We start from the raw sequence: 21,885 nt of genomic DNA on the forward strand, positions 1-21,885 counted from the left end.
TATCCCAAATTAACATATTTCTGACAGAAACAGCAGGACTCTTCCAGAAATTCAGATGAAATCCAGCATGTGGAGCATGTACTACTGTTATTACATAGAGTGATACTCATCCAGAGAAACAAAGCAACACCCCTCCCCACTGCTGTTACAGGGTTTTTGTAAAAACTCAGCAAATCAGTTCCAGAAAATCTGGTACTGTGAACTGTCATGCAATTAACCTAGGTAGAGTCAAACTACAACAGACTGGTGAGCATAGAAAAGCATTCATTTATGTACTGAAATGATGAATTATCTGTGTAAGAGATGACTCTCTAAGACCTTGCAGTTACCATTTAGGAAAGCGGTAACACAAGCAGCAACTGGTCATCCGGACTTGATCTTAAGGGTCTTTTCCAACCTGAATGATTCTCTGATTATATTCTATTATCTTTCTTCATTTTGTCATTTTAAACTTGTGTCTTTCACTGTGGGCATTTTATCTGCCAACCACTAGCAATCATAATCCTTTAGGAACCAGATTATCAAAAGGCTGTTTATTAACAGAGAACAAATAACCATGGAAAAGGTATCTCACAGTCAGGCATCTCACTTTTCACCTTCCTTAACCAAAACTGAATTTGAGCCACAGAGGTGAAAGTCTGAGATGGAGGTAAAAGTTTCCATCGAGCTAATCTATCGGAAACCTAACTGCAAAGAATCTGATATAACGTCCCGTATGTCCACAGACTTTGCTTTAAGTACGTCAAACAAGCCCAGGACACTGAAAAATTCTGAAGGAAATCTTTTAGGCAATTGAGGTGCAGGTTTTCAGCATTCAAATCACCACTGAGCACCCGAAAATGTCAGCAGAATTTTCTTATTCTTAGTATTCGAGTTTGACAAGTGTGTTCTCAAAGTAAGCCTGAAATGTGAGATAACATAATCTGCAGTGATTAGCTGGGACAATCTCCAGAAAACACCTATTCTGCCTGAGTGTTTACATCATTTCCACTATGACTTTCCATACATCACCAGTTAAACTAGTTACATACTAGGTTAGACTATACCAACTAGGAGGTAAGCAGCATACTTTCCCCGCTTTATTGTCATACTGCCATTAAATCACTTTGCATATTCACTTCTACTTAATCATTAGGATGAGCTGTTATTCAAAAGCATATGCATACTTTTGATTACACTGCAGTATAACCTTATCTCATTCTAAGCTATTCTACTTTTACTGTAACCGAGTCAACATCTAAGCATTACATATAAATACACAAAATCCCTAAAATTTGCTCACATCCAAGATGTGAAAGACAGGCCACTGTGTATTGGGGATGGTTTACAAGCTTAAGGTAGTTGGAGGCTATACTGATTTAGTGCAATTTCTCTCAGTTTGCAATGATGAAGTTGATGTTGACCACACCAGCTGGCTGTTGGGAAAGAGAGCAAATACAGAAATAATACTCAAGGAACATTATACACTCACATCAGCGGATGCACGATGTCCACACAAGAGCACATGGGTATTAGCCTGGCTATGAATAAGTTTAGACTAGAAACTAGAAGAAATTTTGTAACCAGCTGATAAATGAGGTTCTGGAAGAGTTTTCCATAGGAAATACACAGGGCAGTAAACATACACACCATTAAGATGGAGTCAAAATAAATTTTGGATGGGATTCTACGATATGGCTGTTTGCAGCAAGAGAGGACTGTGCTCAGTAACCCAGAAAATCAAGTCCCATCCTATACTCCCAAAGACGACCTCAAGGAACCAAGCAATGCCAACTCATGATTTTGCCATGAGCATGGAATTTTTCTTCAAGCACCCGTTACTGAGGCTGATGGGGAAATCTGTTTTAAATTTGAAGAGTGAATAAATAAACTGTTAGCCTGGGATTCAAGGGAAAATGCTTTTAAAATATGATCTCTGCAAGCTCAAAAACCAGAAGGCAAAAAAAAAGAACAAAACATCTGTTACTTCTTAAAATCTTATGGTTTCTAAGCCACTGGGGCACGGGGAGGCTGATTCATGATTTCTGAATGCTTAGGTTGACAATTCAAAGAAGTGAAGTGTGAAGGAGTCCAAAACTTAGCACACAAAAGCACTAAGATGCCTAAAAATGGAAGAGTCTAGATGCCTAATTTAAACATTCCACTTCCAAATGAGACTTCTTGAACTCCGCTGCTGCCTGCTGCTGCCTTTGAGCAGGAGGCTGCTCTGAGCTTTGACCACAGTCCTCTCTGGTTGCTCAAGAGCACTCCTGCAGCCTGTTGCCCTGGCCACAATGTTTTTTGTTTTTCAGCTGGTTTGAAATCTTCTCCCTTGGTTTTGTCCTGATTCATTGCCAGCCACAGTTCCTTCTCCTCTAGAAGCTGGTCATTTCTAAGCAAAATTCAATGGACCTATTAATAAAAACCTTTAAAACTGATGCTGATATATGAGGCAAACCATGGACTTGATCCTATTACTAAAAGACTTGTAAAACTCCTGCTCATTTTAAAAGCTCCAGCGCTTCTCAGGTTTAGGATTGCTTCTTCATCTTGGTTTTTAAAAGACAACTTACCTCTCAAACGTTTACTCACATTGTTTCTGCATATCTGTACTCAAATGATACCAATGTACCACAGTAATATTAAAAATAATTACTTGTTACAATTATAAAATTAATTTCTATTATCGCCAGCAGGCTCCTGAAAGCAACTGGTTCAACCTTCACGGCAGGATCAAACACAAGTATTTGGTAGAGGTAGTGAGGATGACTGAGAGTCCTCATTTGCTTTTCAAGAGTCTCAAGCACAGATGGTGGGTCACTGAAGAACTCCTTTCCCCCATATGCTGTTCTGCCTGCAGTACTTCCACAGCTGCTGTGGCTGTCTGGTCTCATCCCTTCACATTTTCCTGATATTTTTCCAGCTTTAACTGCTCTGACACTTTACATCATCTGCTACCTTTGACATGACACATCAAAGAAGCAGGGATCTCTTTCTAGAGTGCAACATCAGGGCACAGTTAGACTTTGCCACCACCTTGACAGCTTGAACAAAGGGCACTACTACACTAGCAGCAGCAAGCCCTGCATTATCTACTGATCCAAAGTGCTTTAACAGCTGATAAGATTCCTGATGGGAAGATCAAACCTCCAAACCTCTCTCTTGTGACAAACAATGAAATTATGGGTTGAATTTCATGCAATACAGGTGCTACACTATAGGGTTTGCAGTCAACTCATATTTGGCAAGTTTGGAGGCACTTTGGACTCATACGTGCATAACTGCGTAAGCAAGCATCCCATTACTGTCCAAAGAGAATGTCTGTCTAAATAAGAACAGCAGGTCAGGTACTGACACCAAGTATAGGAACACATTCTTATGTACTCCAAAAAGAAAATTCAGGTAAGATATTTCAGGCAGTTTTGATAAACAGAAGGAATTAGAAAATACCTTTAAGAAATGGGCTACATACAAGATAACACTTCAATGTGTCCATAGTGAAATAAGCAGCTCTTGCTCTATGCTTCTTTTTTAAAGCTGCCAAATCATACCTAAACTCTTTCACCTTTTCCTTATCTTATGTTAATAGGCAATATGTGTAAGGAGGTAATGAATATCAACCTCTAAACCCTTTCACAAATAACATTCCACTCAGGCACAAGCCTGGGCTTTGGTCTTCTTCATACCAATGCTAAGTACACTTTATATCAAATTCAAGTTTAGTGAGAAAATACATCCATAACCTCTGGAGCAGGGAGATGAGCTCATGACTGCAACTGAAGCATTTTCATCAGCAAGGCTCAGAGCCAAGCCCCCTAACCCTGCTCTCCTTGAGGCCACAAAACCACAGATGAACATCTAAAAATCTGTTCTGCTGGCTGGTTGCAGCATCCCCAAGTCAGCACAAGAAATGACACTTCACTAAAGCACTATGCTCTTACTGGTCAACATTTCACATGGCTACATCCTGAATATTTATCCCTCTCCAGGTGCCTAATCCCCAGAAGGGCAAACCCAAAGCTTCTCAATGAATCTGTAATGCAAAGTTATTACCTAGAGAACCAGTAATGAATAGTGTCATGTCCGTGAACAGAAAGATTTACACATTTATGTTCACCTTTCAGCTCCCCTCTGTATTTTAGATCATTATAAAAACAGAAAACAAGACTATTTTTCAAATTCTTGTTAGTTGGTGTTTGCTGCTCACTGCTTGTGCATTAGCAAAAGGTGCCCATTAGGAACAATCTGAGACATCTGTTTCCCTCAAGCACTGTGACTGCTATAGCAGAATTGCTGATTTGGACCTTGGAAGCAGTTTCTGACCTTGAATTTGCATGAAAAGGTTAAATATTTTAGTGGTAACACAACAATGTTCTATGAGTAATTATTTTTTATTACCCCAAGGGCCATGATTTTGTTTATAATTACTCAGAAACAACTTTTTCACAACATAAACTCTCTTACTTGAGCACATCTCTACAGCTGCATTAGCCTCTTGTGCCTGCAATCCAGAAGATGAGAATTTTCAAATCGCTTTCTGTATTTTTTTAAACATTGTTTCTGAATGCACAGTTGGAAGAACTTTACACAAGCAGAACCCCGTCCGTCTGCCTTCCGATCCAAACAGCAAACTACAATACAGCTAGTAGAAGAAATAATCTGCTAACATCTTCAAGAAATCCTTAATCTATAATTAATGTCAACAACCATTAAAGTCTGTAATTCTTGCATCTCACATTCATATTTTAAAAGTACAGTAGTTCTGAGATGCTGGGTATGGAGACAGTTTAAAAATTCATGAAATAGCATTGTATTTAACAGGTAGTAATATAAATAGCATTGTTTTTCATAAGCTCATTTTTTCTCTAAAATTAAGAAAAAAATTCTTAAGCACTGCTTGCTAAAGTTACAATATCTAACCTTTGAGTTTTACTTCTCTGCTAATCTATGATTGTAATAGTTTGCCTGCTAGTGTTCCTCAACCCACCACAGGCACTGGATGATGCTGTGAATTAATCTTTCTCCATCAAACCTTATATCCAGTAACACATTGATGCACCATGAATTTTAAATGCATGCTATGACTTTCCGAGTCATGCCTATTCACTTTAAAAGGATGCAGTCACATTTAAAAGCAATCAGTTCAGTGCATTTCAATAAATATTCAACTCACCACTGGCCACTCTTTCAAGCAATGGCAAGTAGAACCTACAGCTTACAAAAATGTTGCTTTGGTTATGAAACCATCACTTTCTCTCCACCTCATCGACTTTCTCCTGATCTCTGCTCAGAATTATGTTGTGTATGTAAAATGTCTGCAACTGAAAGTTCTTCAATAAAATAATATTTCTGTCCCTATCTGAATCTGTCTACTTCCAATGAAGGCGCTCAGATTTACTCACAACGCTTGCAGGACTCAAAGTTCTTACAAGAATATCCTATCACTGAACACAGATCTCTCTTGCCATCAGTTAAGAGAAGGCAGACACTACAACTCTGCTATGGACAGGGATGCATGAGTTCTGCTGTGGAGAGGAATACTCAAATCTCAGTAAAATACAGCTTCTGCAGTGAGGTAAGACACACAAAAGGAAAGCACTATATTCCAATAGAAGAGATATCAACATTGTAGCATTTGCTGTTGAACCATCAGAACTGGAAAAATCAACTGGATAAGGCCAGCAGCAGGAAGATTTTTTTAGTCTTTACAATACTCCATCAACAAAAATTTGGAGACAGCAACTCTAGGTAGCCACTATGACTAAGGGAGACTGGGGACAGATGAAAAGGATCAAGTGTTAGCTTTTCAGTTTGGATTCAGTTTGAATGCAACAATGCTTGCAAGCAAACGCATAACTAGCAGGTATGCAAGCCAGAAAGCCTCCAAATGCTCCTACATTTATTTGGATAACTTAAAATATTTTAAGTAAAGAGCACCTGAAAAACATGCCATGTGCCATAGAAGTAGGTAGTGCCATCTACAGCTGCATTTGCCAGGCTATTTCCATTGGTAAACACTGTTTTCAGTAACTTAAATTTTTGGTAGGTCATCTTCAACACTAAGTGGATTTTCTTAGGAAAGTTTCAACCCCAGCAGTTCAGGCAAACTACTATAAATGAGAAAAGGAAAAAATCTACCTTTTCTTCATCTGAACCAGTCTTGTAAGTTTTCCTTTGCAGAGGTTCAGTTGGTATCATGCTTTTAAGAAAGGGATTAAAATCTGAACAAGGAATAGCCTGGAACCATGCCAGGAAGAAGCATACTGTGTTAGAAAGTCTAACTGATGGCATAATACACCTGTATCAGAACCTGAATAAGGCTGCAGCCTAGGTCCTACAATGTGCTTATGTTTGAAAGCTCAAGTGAATAACAGGAATATTCTTGTAGACTTTTTCATTCAACTACTTCAGATTTACTTTTTAAAACATCACCTTTGTGAAAGCTCCATCCCAGTGAACCAGAATGCTTCACAATAAAAGAACTGATACAAATATATATCCATCTCCTTCCACCAGGAAAACATCCAAAGGATAGTGAACAGAGTGAAAATTATTATCATATGATCATTTTCCCTTTGATTCCAACGTTGTCTTCCAGAAGGACTTAATGATTTCAGCTTCTTATAGTCTGAAACTAACGTAGGATTTAGGTTTATGGCCATGGAAACTACTGCAGTGTCAGATGTTTTGGCAGTAGAAAGAAGCACGCACTGAAATTATTCCGAAGTTGTCATTTGCATATACCGAGAGAAGCATGCAAAATCAAACTGAGATATTGTTCAAAGTCCCTCAGAAGATCCCCACATTTCAAGCTTCCTCTCTCCCCACAACACTGCTGTGTTCCATCAAAAGTCGTCTCAATCACAGAGAAGCCTGCATTAGTAATTCTCAACAGGGTCTGCAGTCTGTTTGTTTCTGAATGCCCAGGAGAACTGTACTGGGGTGACCAGCACCTGAACAGCTCCACACTTAGGACTAACTGAAGAGCTTCGTGGTAGACAGTCACCCTGAAATTGCTCCTAAAAGCAGAAAAAGACATGAGTTGAAAACTTCCTTACACAATCTGAACACAGGGAGTGTAGTGACCATTATTTCTTTAGCAATACGAGAAAAGAAGACCAAAATTAACCTTAGCTGTACTGCAGATCAGACCAGGAGGTTTTCCCTTTGTATCCCCCAAGCCCTGCCAGCTCCTAGGCTAGTCTGAAGTCCTGAGGTTTGCTGACCCTGGGGAGAACACATTTTATAAAAAATGCTTTTCTGGGTTCATCTTCATTCAAATCTTCTGCTCCTCTGGACATCAAGAATATTAATTAAAACATTCTTTTCCTGACAGATTACATCCTGCCCTCAACTTGTAGAAATGTTAATGCTCTTCAGATAGGATTAAATCATCTAGTCGTTTCTTGAGAGTAAACTGATCAAGGTAGTGTCTGCCTGCTGTTTAACCAAGATGAAACAATCTGTCAGGAGGAAGATGTTCCTCTCCCTTTGGCAAGATGGCATTCAAATCTGAAGGTGAAACCTTTTCCTGTGCTGAAATAGATCTCAAGCATTGGCACTTGACAAGTGTACTCCATCAGAGGAAACAAAGAGCATTACTGACTGCATGCAGTTCATTGCTAGTACTGCTCTGAGAGCAAGCAATGATCATAACTTTGCAGACTCAGAAAATGTGATCCCCAGCAGTGGCCTGTGGGGAAAAAAAATGGCACACATGACTTGGCAGAACCAAAGCAAAGCAAAAAAGGTAGAGGTTCTGAAATGGGCCTCAAGGTTTGCTCTGTTCTTACACCCATGCTGGCAGCAGCATCTCTGAGGAACAGCTGTATTTGTGGCCACTATTACCCCCGGCTTCTGCTCCAGACTGCCTCCATGCACAGTGCCCACCCACGGTGCACCCAACTGAGTTTGCTGGATGTAACAAGGAAGCTTTCTTCAAATGAGTTGCCCTTTTAAACATGTTATACTGATTTCTTTCTGGTGAAAGAACCCTGCTGCCTTGTGGTGGGGTGACACCATCTGGAGGTAAACCCCAACCTGGTCATTCTCACCTGAAGACAGGAAGAGATTTGTTCATTTCTTTCTTAGGATAGTACTTGGAGTTAAAGATATAAAGTGGAAACATGCAGAGATATAAGATTGGTTTATGTATTAAACTCCCCCTGCTTTTGGAGCAAAGAACAATCTCCAGAAATCTGCAGTATCTTGTATTTGCTGGAAACACAGATCCATATTTCTCTTACATCGAAACTTCTAAGAATAAGCAAGGTACAGGCCTGTTCAGTCTCACACTCATAGCACGAAAGCTGCAGCTGGCCTCCTGCAGCTCCCCAGACCGTGCTTTTTACACACCAGCAAAACCATGGTTTCCCTTCTTTTCTGCATGGCTGCAGTTTGGTCCGTGGCTCCTTCACTGGAAGAGATGCTTTCCAAACAGCATACTCTGTGTTGCCATGTGGAGCTTTTCTTCTGCAATCTCAATGTGCCCAACAGCCTCGCCTGCCTTACTGTACGAGTCTCTGACCTGGTTTCTCTCAAACTGCATTTTAGGCAAGTTCATCAGTCTGAAGGGACACTCCAGTGGAGCCCAGAAAAATAATTACAAGCATTCACTTATACTCAGCTGTGTTTGAAGCACTGCTTCCAAAGTACAGCATCATGATGTTTACCACACAAAACCAACTGCATATTCAACCATGAAAAAATATGACATTTCTGCAGCATTACATGCTGCTTCACAAAAGTACATAAATATTTTGCTATGAAGACCGTACTCATAATGGATTCACAAGACATTTTTCCTCCTTTCCCTACTCTTCAAAAAAAAAAAAAAAAGGAAGAAAAAAAAAATCTGCCAAATCTTCATCAACACAAATTCTGCTGATAGGGACTGTAAATTGCTAAATAATCTGAGGACTGCATCTTCTCTATTGTACGGCAACCACACACAGCATAGGATCTGCTTGCCCTTCTATTAATTCATGAAGAAAGCTACCACACACGAGAAAGAACTTTCCCATGTCGAACAGCTTGGTCATCCATATTCTACAATTACAGGAGGAGGGAAACTGGCAAGGAGCCACATTTATGATTCTTTGGGCACTGAGCCCTTAAGTGTTCACTAGCGAGCTTTGTGGTATTCAGAACCAAGGGAGCACTTACAGGTTTATTTTCCTTTCCCTTTCAGGCAATCACAGGGTCCCACCATGCCAAGAACAGAATCAGGCACAAGAAGAAAAATCTCATATTCATCTTTATCAATCTCCCATGAATCTTTCTAATGATAAATTTAGCATAATGAATGAGATTTACTTCTTATTCCTCACACGACTGTCAAGAGAAAGAAATGACAGTTCCTGTCGAATACCTCACAAAGATGTATGAAGGTCACTCAGGTAGGGTGCAAAGAAGCTAATATGCCACGTTATACAAGCAGAAATGAAGAAGATTGACTGGGAACACTTCCGAGCCTGGATTATGCTGGACTTTTCCTCCCCATACAAGTACTCAGTACTCCGTATGGCAAAGATGCATAAATATTTAACATAAATTTTGTGAACAGCACATCAGGAGCACTGAAATCTCACCTTCCTTTTTCCTCTGAAAAAAAGGAAGAAGTAACATGTTCCAGAAAGTCACCTGAGTTCATTTCCTAGTAATCTACACCTTTAAAATCAAGAGAATTCTGCTACACCAAATACAAATTTCAGAGTTCAGACGTACCCAGTTTAACCATTTCTTTCTCCATGCTGTTTGAAAAAAAACTACATCAAAATGCACTATTCATTTTAGGATTGTAAAACGTTGCCAAACACCCCTGCTGCCGGCACCCTGGTTCTCCCCTTCTCACCACCTGATCTCACTACAGCTCGTTAGAGAACCTTCCTCCAGGCTCCCTGGTAGAGGCTGGGAAGAGACACAAAACCAAGGAAATTCTCCTTTGTTACGGCTTAAATAGGCTTAAGATTGTTTGAGGGGTTGTTTCGAAACCGACACAATAAAATCAGATTAAAGTAAGAATGAAGGGCTAATGTAAAGAGAGAATTTGGGGGAAATGCAGATGCATACTTTTCACAATTTAAAGCAGACAAGGCTTTCTCAGGTAAGCTCCAGGGATAAAAAGGAAAGTGAATGCCATACACCTGTGGCAAATACTTTCCTTCTGTGTGCTTTGATCAGTCTGCCAGCCTCCCTTGCTGCCCAGCAACTACCACTTTTTGTCTCCTTAATCAAGCCATCAGGGGACAGATGCCAAGCCCCAGTTCTCCTTCCTCAGTCAAGGGCAGGCACTGCCATTCTTCAGGGGACATTTCTCTGGGCACATCTGCTCTCTGAAGGGAAAAAACGACATACACATACACCAGCTTTGCACCCACTTGTTTTTTTTTCTGCTGGGTTCTGCACTGTTCTTTTGAAACTGGTAAATCAGCATTTTCCACTGCTCCTCAACACCTTCAGCTCTTCTGAAATAGCCGAGACAAAGCACACAGTCTTCCACCCCAGCTGAAAGCTTTGCATCCCCCTTTGGTAAAGTGTACCAAGGCCACATCTGAAGTACTGCATCCAGTTCTGGGCTCCTCAGTACAAGAAAAACAAGGAGGTACTGGAGAGGGCCCAGCAGAGGGCCGCAAAGGTGATCAGGGCTTTGGAGCATCTCTCTTAGGAGGAGAGATTGCAGGAGCTGGGGCTGTTTAGACTGGAGAAAACTGAGAAGGGATCTCATTAATACATATCTGTATCTCAAACGCAGGTGCCAAGAGGATGGTGCCAGACTTTTCAGTGGTGCCCAGCGTCAGGACAAGGAGCTATGGCCATAACTAAAACACCTGAAGTTTCACCTCAACATGAGGAAGAACTTCTTTACTACGAAGTGGCAGAGCACTGAAACAGGCTGCCCAGGAGGGTTGTGGAGCCTCCCTCTCTAAAGACATTAAAAACCCACCTGGATGTGTTCCTGTGTGACCCAGTCTAGGTGGCCCTGCCCTTGCAGGGGGGTTGGACTGGATGATCTCCCCAGAGTTCCCTTCCATCCCTAACGATTCTGTGATTTTCCCTTTTCCCTCAGCTGGCTGAAGCAAAGGCCCAGCAGACACAGTTAAATCAACACCCTGTACTTAAATGCTGTGACCAGCGGCAGCAGCTCCAACTCAAGGACAAGTCACACTTCTCACAACAGTAAGTTAGCAAAGATCAAAAGATGATAAAGAGCTTAACTTTGCCACACTTGTGCTTGCTCACTGAAGCTCATAAGAAGTTACTGAATTATTTATTTGAGAACAAAAAATTCCCTTTACATCTGAAGGTGGCAAATGGCCTCATTTCCAATGCTGTTAATTCAACACCCTATTCAGCATCTCAGAGAAATGTATTTATTACCCATTTATTAAAATGAGGTTTCACAGATTTTCTTTCTCAGCTATTATTCCCACTATGGGGGATTAAAGCACTATTACCCTTTCTTTTCCCACCCCAAAAGCTCTTGCAATTCATTAAACACCTTGTAACTTAATTTGAAAACATAATAGTACCTCTTAATTTTGTTCCATCTTTTTTCCTTCCTGGTTTTACCGCACCTTCTTTCCAGCTACTGTACCATATTTTTCTGAATGGCTTTGTATTTTCCATTACCCCTGTCCTCCACTACTGCTGCATCTTTTCCACAGCTTGTGCATTCCTATCTATACCGTGGTTTCTGCCCCTTTCTATGTGTTCCCTCTGCTGATCCACCAGGTGACTCCCCCCCCACTTCTCCTCTCTTCCCCACATCTCAGCAGGCACAGTCTGTTATCCATTTGCACTTTCTGAGAAGCAGATACCGCAGGCAACCTAGTGGCTATTCCTACAAAGGCAGCTCCCAGGCAGGATGTTTACCTCTCTCAAAAGCAGCTCTGTGCACATTCCCAGATGGCGTGGATATCTGGAGGAGGAAGGGTAAGGTAGCAGAGTGCAGCATTGACAAGCAGGGGCTGAAGCTTTTGGAAAATCCTGGACCAAAGGGTGAGGCAACAGTAGGCCAACAAAAGGACCATAGCAAGGACATCATATGGCAACAGAAAGATGCAGTAAAGGCAAGCCATAAGATCACACAAATCCTGGACCACCCGAGACCTGTGGTGGCCCTCATGGACCTTTCCATGTGAACCCTTCCACGTTCACAACAGCTGAACTGACCAACTCACCCAGCATCACCCCAGCCCCACAGATGCCTTCTCGAGCTGTCTGAAGGAGCGCTAAAATCAAGGGCCTAATGGCAATCTAGGTCAGGAGGGCTCTAAGGAAAGCCAGAGAGAAGTTTCTCTCCACCAGTGCTCAATCACTCTATGTTCCCTACAAGCTCTCTGAAGAAAGAAAGGTCACTCTTTTCACATTTGCTGTAACTCACTCTAGATTTGCCTTCTGAAAAGGATAAGAGTAATAAAGCATGACATACCAGGCTCTTTCCTACACTATCCCCCTCCCACACTGAGTGACTTGCATGCTGTTCATCCATAAACAGATGCCTCTCTTCCACTTTGGGTAGGATCTTACATCTTGGTAAGAGTGAACAGGAAGCTACCATGTGGTGAAACAGAACAGAATTTCTTCCCTAGCCCTTTTCAAACACTGGTTAAACAAAAATGTTTTAGAACATCCCCTGATTGCTCTTCCCCATACAGTGCACATCAGATGCAAGCCAGCAGGCTGGGAAAAGTCTTTGGTTATCCTACATTAACTGCACCAGCTCTGAAATTTTCCAACTCAATTCAATCTGAATTAAGCCTCGAGATTAAAAACAGTTTCGTTGTGCCCTCTAGCCCTTGACCAAGATGTATGCAGAGTCAGAGTGGGATTGCACCTTTCAGAATGAGACCTTACTAGGTTCAAACTTTGGTGAACCCTGTTCACATGAGCTAGGCTCAAGCAGCCCAGGAGCTGTGCTGAGACACAATAGCAGCACTGTGTATTACAGTTCTTAAGCTCCTGTCCACATTTTATACTGCAGCCATTTGATTAATCTTTTGATTTCATAAAGGCATTTCAAAAATCTAAGTACTGGACATACACAACAGTTTACCACGGACCACCTATAATACCCCATGAAATATACTGCATAATATAACGTTATGAATCTGCATTATCTGTCATGGCAAAGTTCCTGCATTAACTCACTGCATATATGCTGATTTTGATCCAACAAGGAAAAGAAGTTAAATAGCCAGGCCAAAGAAAAACTGGGAAGCCTAAACAACACATCTTAAAATCAATAATTACCAAGTGAAACAGCTGCTGCCAAGAAAAGGCTGGGAGGGAGGGTGGCAGGATTCTTTCTTTCCTTGTCTTTTTTTTTTATTAACAAGGAAAGAAAAAAAACCCTGCTTAGAAAACTGACACCTACATGCAAACGCTGCTTCAAAGCTTTTTGCACAATCTCCCAGGGCAGAACAATAGCAGCTCTGTGCTCACAACCAGCTCAAGCTGTTCCAGGCAGGAAGAGGGTGCCCTCGCCTTTTACAACAAATGTAATTCTCACTGATGCCTGGGTCAATGAAACTGGGCTCAAGCTCTTGCAAATTCATAGTCTCCAAAACAGGACAATGGGCAGCAAGGAGATGTACCTGCAGTGACAGTGCAGTTAGATGCTTTTAGCAACGTTTGCCTACCCCGGTCCTGCTCAGTTTCTGCAGTACGCAGGCTGGGAAAGAGGCAGAACCACATTTAGAGATAAGGCTGCATTTCAAACCACCCCCTGCTCCTCCCATGTCCTTACTGTGCCTGCAAGTGAGCAAAAGGATAACTGTGTACAACAGGTACTCCTTTGTCTTGCTAAGAGGAAGGCATGGACCTGGCATGAGAACTGCCTACCTGTTATAATCCTATAAAAATCAGCTGTCTGCTGTCAGGTCTATTAAAAAAAATCTTGAAGTAGACCAGTTACAGAGGGTTGGCTTATTCCATTCAGGCAGCTGGCACAGGATTTAACACACTGCTCACCACAGGCTGCCCCAAGGAGGACTGACCTAAATAAGAACTTATCAGATGCCCCAAGATCAGCATTGATCCATTCAGGACTTCAAGGACCACTCTTGAGCTCTGGGCTCATCTCAGCAACAGAAGTCAACAAAATCAAACGTGCTTCTGTGAAAAACTGTCTGTCTCAACCAGGAAAATAAAGAGAGCAGGGACAACAGCTATAGCAAAGGGCTGAAGGCATTTCTTGTGGTGAACCAGGCAAGCTGCTTTGGCTTCTGCCTGGTTTTATGGCATGACTGGAGAGGTGCTTGTTTCCTGACTTGCATGTGGCCAACACTATCACACATCATCAAACTCATGCAAACAGCCCTCTGTGCACCTTGGCAGGTATATTCCTATCCCAGGACTTCTGGTGGAAAAAGCCCAGGGAGAAGACTGCAGGAGTCCATAGTGCCACAGCTATAAAAGTCTTCCAGGACTGTTCCTGTACCACAGTGTAAAGAGAACTGGTGAGAGAAACGTACATTCAGAATATTTTTATACAAGTTTTGCATTACTGTACAAGTAAAAGAAGTGTAACACTTAATACATGAGGGTCCATGGCTTGCATGTTGAATTGAAAAACTCGCTGAAGGGACAAAAACATCATCAAAATCCTTCTTCCCTAATCTCAAACCCTCAGGGGAACGGAAGATCTATGTCAAGCAAATGATTCTAGACACATACTTCTACATCCTGCAATGTAAGTGGAGAATTAGAGTGTGACACTAACTGTGAATTACAGTGTGATACTGTCTATGGTAAGTGCTCCTTAAGGGATGTAAGTTTTGACTACCATTTACAGAAAGTGTAAATGATACCAAAAAAAAGGGGGGAGGGGGGGAAACCCCACCAAAAAAAAAACAAAAAATAACAACAACAAAACCCAAACAAACAAACAAAAAACACCAACAGAAACAATAATGGTTCAGCAGAAATATTCTGAAATTACCTCTTCATCAAAAATCTTGACATCTTCTTTTAGTATGAAAGTAATGAAATCTACTGAATTTGTCACTAAATTTAAAACATTTGCTCCTGACTTACACTCATGCTGGCTACTCTCCATTGGGGTGCTCCTTGCCTCCATATTTCAGGAACAGCAACTGGCAGAAGGGGAAGCAATTCAACTAAAACCCTAATGGAAAGAAATAAAAATACCCAACAGGTTGGGCTGCCTGCCAAATGCTCGTGGCTTCTCAGGACAACAGCCCTGTTTCTGTTAGGACACCTGCAACAGCAGAAATGTTGTCAAATCCATAAACAGTTACTGACCTGCCAGAACAAATGTCATAAAACAAAATTAAGGCCCATCATTCAGTTAAAAGGATTTCTGAGAGCAATTTACAATGGCAATCTATAAGCGCTTACCCAGGGCAGTGTGATTAGCACTGCTCTGTCACAGCTGATCTGGCATCTTACAGCCCTCACCATGCTTAGGGCTTTATGGGGTGGGGAGCACTTCCACAGGGGGAAGAACGTGCACTCCTGTTAATAAATACCAACTTCCATTTCAAACTCCAACTTCAAACCGCTGCTTACATCTCCTCAGAAAGAAAAGCTGAGCGATTTCCCTTCAACCGTGCTCATCTGAGGCAAATTTTGCTATCAGTAAGTCAATGTGTAATTACAATCATCCATCCATAAAAGCTGGGGGTTGAAAGAAAAAAAGGGACGTGCCTTATTTCTCAGGCATTAAGTAGAGAACTGGGGATTTTCCAGGAATCCAGAAACCAGAATACAAGAGCCATCAAAAACTTCTGGCTGTCATTTCTTCCAGTGTGTATCTGGATCATGCATATACATGTGCACGGTACACCACAGCTTTAAACAGTAACAGGGAATTACCAGATCAAGATGACCTTCACTTCAGTGCTCGCACCATGAGAGGCATCTCAAGTGGTATGGTCTGGAGTGGGTTCCATTTTTTGGTCTCCATCTCTCACCTCCAGGTGAGATCTGGTCTCCATCTCTCATCTCCAGAGAGATATTTATCACAGGGAGTACTACCGCACTCCTTCAATGGAAAATCAGTGCCTGAAAACACCAGCAGTTTAGGAAGCAAGATTTCCCTCTTCCTTTGGATTCTAGAGAACCATACCACTGGCAAACAGCAACCCTGCTGAGGCTGGTATCCTATTTAGCCAGCCCAGAAGCCTGTAAGCAAACCACAAGGAATCTGTAATTAGCTTGTCAGTGTCAAAAAAAATCCAAAGGCTATGACCCAGAGAAGATTTCCAGAGGAAGTGATTTCCCAGACATTTACATCACATGCAGTCCACTGTCACAGCAAAAGCTGCAAAATAAAGGCTGTAAGGCTGAAGTGAGGGATATTGAAATAAAGAAGAATAGTTTACAACAGAAGTGCCATGAAAAATGTGAGATAGAAGTTGGCCAAGTTTTAATAATTTGAAGGTGATAAAGGTAATACTGCAAATTATTATTCAACAGGTTGCCCGAAAAAGTGGTAAGTGCTCCAACCCTGGCAGTTCAAGGCCAGGTTGGAAGGAGTCTTGGGTGACATGGTTTAGTGTGTGGTGTTCCTGCCTATGGCAGGGGGCTTGGAACTAGGTGATCTTAAGGTCCTTTCCAACCCAAACCATTCTATGATTATTCTGAATTTACCTACAGATAATAAAATCTTCCTATTTCTAAAAGTATTTCCTCTCAGCATGGTAAAAAAAATATGTGGCCCATCAAGCAAACACTGAGTCATCCAGACCTCTCCAGACTGGAAAAGTAGAGTGTCTGTTTGAGGATGATCTGTACAAAACCTGAAATTCAAGTACATTGATTGATCCCCTGCAGATTTTGACAAAAAAGAAGGGAAAAGCTGAACCAGGAAAGTGAAAACACCTTTATCTTGAATTGAAGAAGCAATTCAAACCGAGCACAAAATCTAATAAAAGCTATTAACAAAATAGAAGGTTTTGCTGTCCAATAGTGACAACAAATGCAAACAAACTGTAAAAGCAGAGCATATTATTTTAACCGTTCACCACATGGAAACTTCCCTAGCATCAGGGGTGAAGGAATATGTGCATCAATTAGATTTCCCCTTATGCTATCAGCCAAGAGCTTTTGATTTCTATTTTCACCCAAATCAGAACTTTTCTAGCAGAGAATGTGAAGGAGTCATTACAAGAGAAAGGTCAGAGGTACTGGCAGAGATGCAGACAGAAGGAAAAGAAAATCTCAGAGGCAGATGAAGCAATGATTGTAAACGGGTGGCATTCTCACCACCATCTCATCTGAAATGACTGTTTGCTTACAATTCAGTAATACCCAAACAGCATTCCTGGGAGAGGTGGTGGTATGGGAAAGCCATACACATCACTTCTTTGGCATCTTTTACACCCAATCTACCCTGTGTACACTCAAAGGTGTTTTGGCTGCTCATCTGGGGAAAACAGTACAGTCTTTACATTAGGGCTCTTTTTAACCCTGCCCAGCACAGCCAGTAATAACAATATTATTTAAAAACCTTGGGTTTCACATAGACTTTGCAAAGTGCTTAGCTCTTTGAAGAGCAAAGTTCACTCACCAAGCCATACTAAGAAAAATAAGAAGCAGCTTAAGAGAATGTCAGCTTGCAAGTTTTAGTAATGCTCACCAAAGCTGCCATAGGACAGCCTGTCCAGCACTGTAGCTGGGCTTTAAATATTCAAAGCTACATAATTCCAAAGGAAGACAAAATTCCAGGTATCAAACAGCATCGTATCTCAACTGTACAACTTTCCTAACATGGAGTCTAGAAAGGATGAAGTAAAACATCCCCCCCAATACAGAAAATTGGTTCTTATCCAAGACAAGGGGTATCTGAGAGATCAAAAGGAGATCTCTCAGGTTGAAACATGATCTTCAGACCATGTCACCAGGGTGTGTTTAAGTAATGACTTCTGCACACTTTGAATACAGAGAACAAGAACCTCTCCTCAGAAAAGTGTTCCATAGTAACTACATACACAAATTCCTTTACAAACCACGAGCTGGAAGCTGAGTGAGGGGAGAGGGAACAACTTCAATACAGAAGTGGAAGAGGTAGCAGTATTCTTCACTTCCCTCCAAAAGAAACAAAGGCCACTGGAGTGAAGGGGTGGGAGATGGGGAATATTAAAACAAGGTACACAGTGCTGGGAAAAGATGAAAAAAACCCTGCTGATTAAAGGCAGGCCCTTTGCAATGGGCAGTGCAGCTCTTTTCTCCCACCACAACCATTTGAAGCAGTCATGCTATGAGGAGAATGTTTTCCGCATCCCATTCCTGTTCTCACAAGCTCTGGGCAGTTCAGCAAACTGCTCCAGGTAAACATAAAATAAAACTGATAAAGGGTTTGTTGGCTTTTTGCTCTGACCAGCAGCATCAATTAGCAGTGAAGTACAGAAATAGTTGGGCCACCTCTGTTTACTTTTCCATGTTAATTAGCAGTAGAGGTCAACACAAAAAATCTCTCATTAAGGATACAAACTCATGTGGTCTGACCTACTCTGGATGTAGTTATCTATATGCTTTCACTGGTGACAAAAATCAATCTCTCCCCTCACATGCATAGCCCATTACCATACTCCCCAGGCTGAGTCTCATAAAAAGAGCAGAATAAAGCCCACCCCAACCTCCCATGGAGAGGAGCAGGCACATCCCAGCTGGCACCAGCCTAACTGAAAGGGACCTCATGGGCAGAAAAAGTGGGGAGGAATTAAGTTTTTAGCCTGACCAATTCTCTGATCGATAGGAACAGCAACCAATTTACAGAATGTGCACACTGGTAATTGGCCCCTGTAAATGAAGGGGAGAGAGGGAAAAAAATACCCAGAAGGGAACAAGAATAGCTCAAACAGGCTGCAGTACTAAACACTGCATCAGTTGCAAGCAATCATCAGTGGCTGGAATTCATACGGCATGCTTTCAGCCAGTGGGCATGATCTGCAGAAGGACAAGGAAATGTTTTGGGTTTGGCTTGTTTGTTAATTAGACCAAGCGATACAGTTAGGGAGGATGATGGGAGAGAAAGCATGGCTTCCCTGCCTTGGGGGGTGGCTGTGATAGCAGGGGCTAAACAGCAGGGGTGAGAGGGGTGGAAACATCAGCGGAACTGCAGCCTCGCTCACTTTTCATGCGTGTAGGTGACCTCAAGTCACAGCCTCAGATCTCAAACAAAAAAAGCCCTTCTTACACGGTCTTTTTGCAAACCACCATAAGCACGCTGTTACAGTTTTGATGTAACAGTTCAACCCCTGTGCAACAAAATGATGTAGAATAGAACGTAATCGAATCATAGAATAGTTTGGATTGGAAGGGATCTTCAAAGGTCATCTAGTCCAACACGCCTGCAATGAGCAGGGATACCCTTGACTAGATCCAGTTGCCCAGAACCACATCCAGTCTGGCCTTGAATGTCTCTAAGGATGGCACATCCACCACCAATCTGGGCAACCTGTGCCAGTGTTTTACCACGCTCATTGTAAAACATTTCTTCTTCACATCCAGCCTGAATCTCTTCTCTTTTAGTTTAAAACCATCACCCCTCATCCTATCGCAACAGGCCCTGCTAAAGAGTCTCTCCCCATCTTTCTTATAGGCCCCTTTTAAGAACTGAAAGGCCACAACAAGGACTCCCCAGAGTCTTCTCCAAGCTGAACAACCCCAACCCTCCCAGCTGCTCCTCATAGGAGAGATGCTCCGTCCTTCTGATCATCTTTGTGGCCCTTCTCTGGACCCTCTCCAGCAGGTCTATATCTTTCCTGTACTGAGGACTCTAGAGCTGCACGCAGTACTCCAGATGGGGTCTCAGGGTTACCTGCTGTTAAGAGGCACCATAGCCCAGCAAAACTGTACCTGGACTATATGCCCATTAGCTTGTAGAAACTCAGGGCTGCAATGGTGTTAAAAATGCCAGCTATTCTACAGCATGACTCACCCACCAGCCATGCAAGGAGCTGGGCTCATTTGTGCTCCCACTCTCCTGGGGAGCAGGTTCCTGGCATATCCCAGCAATGTTTCTGCTCACAAGGTCAGAGCTGGCATGCCAAACCAAGGTGCACACCTCAAACCATACAGTACGCTGGGCCTGCTTTTCCAGTCCCTAGAACACCAGGTATTTTCACCTGTTCCTGTGAATCCTTACATGGCCTGCAGCTGACTAAGCACGTGGACCCCTTCACCTCCTCCCCCGGGCAGGGTCCTGCTTACAATACATATACTTACATATCATGTCTTGAAGTCTTCCACCAAGAGTGCAAATCCAAAGAGTAATTTGTTAAATATGTGCTTAAACTTACCAGGTAACTACTGCACTGGGGGATGCTGGCAATAGGAATCATATTCCACCTTGTAACAGACTCACATGTTATCATTAATCTGTGGAGCCTTCATTAGTTCTCTAGACAATTTTCAACAACAGAGTAATCTGATATTAAAACAACCTAAATATACCTGATAAATTCTGATCCACTCTGGTGCGCTTGCTTACTGCTCTGCAACTTCCATAGTATTGTTAAGGCATAGCCTACTTCACTGTTGTAAGGCTGCATATCACTCTCTGATAAAGTAATCTTTAGACTTATTCTAAGCACATTTTATTTGTGACTAAAACGAAAGTAAGCAGCTAAACTAGCAAAAGATATATCACACCAACTCTATAACTGATCCAGTGGCTGAGCTCAAAGTCCTGCCTTCCACTTGGAATAACGTAAGAGATAGTAAAAATCACTTGTAAATGTGCAGCAGAGCAGAAATGATCTAAATGCCAACTATGCGAGATTACCTGTACTACCACAGTTATTTTCTGCTGAACAGTGTTCGCATGATCAGTTTTTACTGTTGCAGATCACGCTGGCATTACTCTGACAAAAAACACTCAATGTGCAAGGGAATTCAACTCACCAGGAACATCTGAGAGGCTTTGCCTGCTGTGTGTGTGGACCTAATGCACTCATTTCTACAGACCCTAGGATTTCTCTTGGCTTCTCATAGCTGCAAAAATACCATCACAGATAGTCAGGCAAGCATATACCAATGCAATGCCATGTTCCAGAGTCTGAGGTAAATTGAATGCTTTGAGGCTTAGTTACGTTTTGTTAAGGATCTACAGGATGGAATTACCCAAACACCAAGTATCACAGCTGCTGCTGTGCCAGCAGCTTGGTCAAAACCTAACCAGTTGGGTGTTATGTCCACCTAACACTGATAGCTGTGTGACCCAAGTAAGAGCAGTCACAGTAAGTGGCAAGACACTGCTACAGGGGGAAGAACCTAGCATGTGAGTGAGAAGAAAATCAGAAGTCCTGCTGTTCCACTTAACAATAAGGAAACAGAGACAGCAGCTAGAGGGGAGTAGAGCTTCAAATTTATCAGAAGCCTACCAGAAGAGAAGGAAGATGTCATTTCACCATCATCTTCCAAATCTACCAGTATCTAACAATTTCATTCTATGAAACTTCATAAATCTGAACTACTGTTTTGCAGTATGTTATGTATGTATACTGTGGCATTAGAGCTGTATTGCCAAGTAGAGTTCATAGAAGGGTGGGGAGCCTTTTTGAAACCATCAGATTATTAGGTTCTGATACATGAGTTGGGTGTAAAATAAGCAGGTGCTTGACATCAGATATTTTTGGGAAGTTCAGAAATATGTTTCCAAGGAAGACTTGCATTCACAGCAATAGAGTACTACTTTTAATGAACCAAGTAATTAGCAACTCAATAAAAGGAAGGGTATCCCTGAGTGTTCAACATCAAAAGCACTACATTCATTTGCAATTTACAGGCCAGAATTGGCAAGATCCTGTGGACTCTCTGCTCCCAGTGAAAATGAATGGTGCATAACACCTTTCAGGGTCAGATCCAAAGGAAGAAGCATTCATCTGACTTACATTAGGATTTTACTTGGAGAAACACTTAAACCTCAGAAATGAC

At 41.9% G+C, this 21,885-nt stretch overlaps 1 protein-coding gene across 6 annotated transcripts in view; it reads right to left on the reverse strand.

The window, feature by feature from the left end:
- The window catches only part of FARP1 (FERM, ARH/RhoGEF and pleckstrin domain protein 1), a 217,527-nt gene that overhangs the window by 95,236 nt on the left and 100,406 nt on the right, over nucleotides 1-21,885 (reverse strand). The window lies entirely within an intron of this gene.

Source organism: Pezoporus flaviventris, unplaced genomic scaffold (assembly GCF_033815535.1).
Source record: "Pezoporus flaviventris isolate CSIRO_AGI_PZ_B2104156 unplaced genomic scaffold, CSIRO_AGI_Pfla_v1 ptg000095l, whole genome shotgun sequence".
Classification (NCBI taxonomy): Eukaryota; Metazoa; Chordata; class Aves; order Psittaciformes; family Psittacidae; genus Pezoporus; species Pezoporus flaviventris.